Source organism: Pteropus alecto, unplaced genomic scaffold, assembly GCF_000325575.1.
Source record: "Pteropus alecto unplaced genomic scaffold, ASM32557v1 scaffold11, whole genome shotgun sequence".
NCBI classification, from domain to species: domain Eukaryota; kingdom Metazoa; phylum Chordata; class Mammalia; order Chiroptera; family Pteropodidae; genus Pteropus; species Pteropus alecto.
Window position 1 is genome coordinate 1,073,672 of NW_006431956.1, and position 2,934 is coordinate 1,076,605.

A 2,934-nucleotide genomic window follows, 5' to 3' on the forward strand; every position below is an offset into this window, starting at 1 on the left:
TTCAGACAAACAAAGAACACAACCACTCCTTTTTCAGTGGATTTAGGTGATTTCACAAGAACCAATTCTGTCTCGAGATCACTTTTAAAAAGATCGCCAACATATTTTGGCCGATCTGTAGCATTTCTGAACGGCAGGAAGCCTGGGCGCCTGTAGGCTGTTTGCTGGGGTGCTGTACCCTGGGCCTCAGCAGGCGGGGCCCGGTTCGGGTGAGGGCTCGGCTGGACTCGCCCGCCCACAGTGGGAGGGCATTGGGCACCCAGCGGGCGCTGGTTGTCTGCTGCCGAAATCGACTTCGCAGGATGGCACAGGAGACACGAGCCGGGGCTCTGATGCCAGGGACAGGGTGGAGGCGTCCGGTCCCTCGACACTCAGCAAACCCTTCTGAACATTCTGCAGGTGTCGCCCAGGGAGGGGAAGGAGTTGGGGGAGTAGTGGGGGGGGGAGCTCACCGCTGCCTCAGCCAGCAAAGATGACCAGACACCCCCCTCCCCCGCCCGCCGCCCGCACTGCCCTGCCCTCAGGGGGGCCGACAGCTGACAGCCTTATTTCTGTCCAGTCCAGGCCCCTCTGCGGCAAGCCACAGCTCGCGGGCACATCGCCCCTAGCAGGGCCCCGCGCGTGTTCAGGGAGCCGGTGCCCAGGGCGTCTGCGGGGCGTGGTCAGTTTCAGAGGTGCCCCGTCTCAGTGCGCCTGAGCTGTCCTCTGCGAGGCAGTGTGTCCTCAGCACGTTCCTTCGTAATCCTGTGAGCGCCCTGGGATTTTAGTCCCCACAGAATTAGTAATCCATAAAGTGCAGGGACACGTGGAGTGTCTGTGCATAAATGTGCCCCTGAAAAACGCCACCTGGGTGGCTTTTTAACAGAGTTAACCTTTATTTTTATTGAGGTCACGTCTTCACAGAACTGGGGAAACCAAGGACTGTGGCAATTATCTCAAAAATTCGGGACAAGGTAAGCGTCATCTTGCTTTTTCCAAAGTCGACCTCAGACGGGAGGTCACTGAGCTCGCTCTTTGTCACGCGGACAGGCCTGAATCCTCTGCCTCCGTGCGTCCTAACGTGGCCACTTCCAGCGTGCTCTGAGCTGAAGCTCGCCTGGCGGGCACACACCTGCTTTCTCAGCCCGGCTTCCCTCGCGCTCCTGACATCGGTTCCACGTGACCAGCTTCCACCTTTACCTTTTTACCCGGACCTGTGATGACCCACGCACATGGTGGCGGGGTCCCCTGAGTCTTGGGAGAGAGAAAGGTCTAGAGCTGAGTGAGGCGGCTTGTCACAGTGCCCGTGTGACAGGGTTCCTTTAAGTTTCAGGTTGCAAAGTGCTGTGAAGGCTGAAGCTTCGGAATTTACAGAGGGTCAGTTTGGACTCGGAGAAGGGGAGGGAAGGCGGCCCGAGGCGAGAGGCCGCATCAGTCAGACTCTGCACCTGGCGGGGTCGGGGTCGGGGGTCGGGTCTGTGCGGCCACAGAGCTCGGAAACTCTGCTCTCTGCCGCGGGCGACGCCAGAGGCCCACGCTGAGGTGGCGGCCACCGATCGAATGGTGACGGAGATTTACAGCGCGTTGGATGGCACACTTAATCCCACCGAGTGACTCCGTGGTCCCACCGGAAAGCTTTCAAAACCGCTTTAGTTCCGGTCTTCACATTAAGCCGGGGGAACTAAAAGTAGCCCATCGATTGTCTTCGGTTGTTTATGATGGCATTTTGCTTCCGTTGAAGCCTTTGGTTTGGGTGAATATCAGCTTAAACGTGGGCTTTTTAAAGGGGCCCATGGATGCAGAGAAAGCCTTCGACAAGATACGGCACCCATTTATGATCAAAACACTTAACAAACTCGGTCTAGAAGGAAAATATCTTAATATAATAAAGGCCATCTATGACAAACCCTCGGCCAACATTACATTTAATGGTGAAAAGCTACAAACGTTCCCTCTAAGATCAGGAGCAAGGCAAGGCTGTCCACTATCACCACTGCTATTCAATATAACATTGGAGGTCCTAGCGAGTGCAATCAAGTAAGAGAAAGATATAAAAGGCATCCAAATATGAAATGAAGGAGTCAAACTGTCACTATTTGCAGATGACATGATTCTCTATATAGAAAACCCTAAAGACTCCACAAGAACACTACTAGAAACAATAAGCAAATACAGTAATGTTTCTGGATACGAAATCAGTATTCCTATCGATCAAAAATCCATAGCGTTTCTATACTCTAATAACTAAGTGTTAGAAAAAGAAGTGGAAAAAATAATTCCTTTTGCAATTGCAACAAAAAGAATAAAATACCTAGGAATAAATTTAATGAAACATGTGAAGGACCTATATAATGAAAACTATAAGACCCTCTTGAAAGAAAACGAAGAAGATACAAAGAAATGGAAAGATATTCCGTGTTCTTGGATCGGAAGCATCAGCATAGTTAAAATAACCTTATCACTGAAAGCATTATACAGATTTCATGGAATCGCCATCAAAATCCCATTGGCATTTTTTAAAGAAACAGAACAAAAAACTATCAGATTTCTATGGAAGCACAAAAGACCCCGAATTGCCAAAGCCATCCTGAGAAAAAAGAATGAGGCTGGAGGCATCACTCTGCCCGACTTCAAATTATACTACAAAGTGGCAGTAATCAAAACGGCATGGTATTGGCCGCAAAACAGATACGCAGACCAGTGGAACAGAATCGAGATCCACAAGTAAACCCGTGTTTATATGGGCAAATAATTTTCGACAAAAAAGCCAAAAACATAACAGTGGAAAAAGGAAAGAATCTTCAATAAACGGTGCTGGGAAAAATGTAAAGCTGCCTGCAAAAGAATGAAATTAGACTGTTGTCTATCACCACACACCAAAATTAACTCTAAATGGATTAAGGACTTGAATATAAGACCATATTAGAAAACATAGGAAGTAAATTCAAGGACTTT

The 2,934-nt window shown here is 49.4% G+C and overlaps 1 protein-coding gene across 1 annotated transcript in view; it reads right to left on the reverse strand.

Moving 5' to 3' along the window:
* PRKCQ (protein kinase C theta) overlaps positions 1-2,934 on the reverse strand; it is a 58,309-nt gene that overhangs the window by 13,675 nt on the left and 41,700 nt on the right. The gene's annotated exons all lie outside the window — the stretch shown is intronic.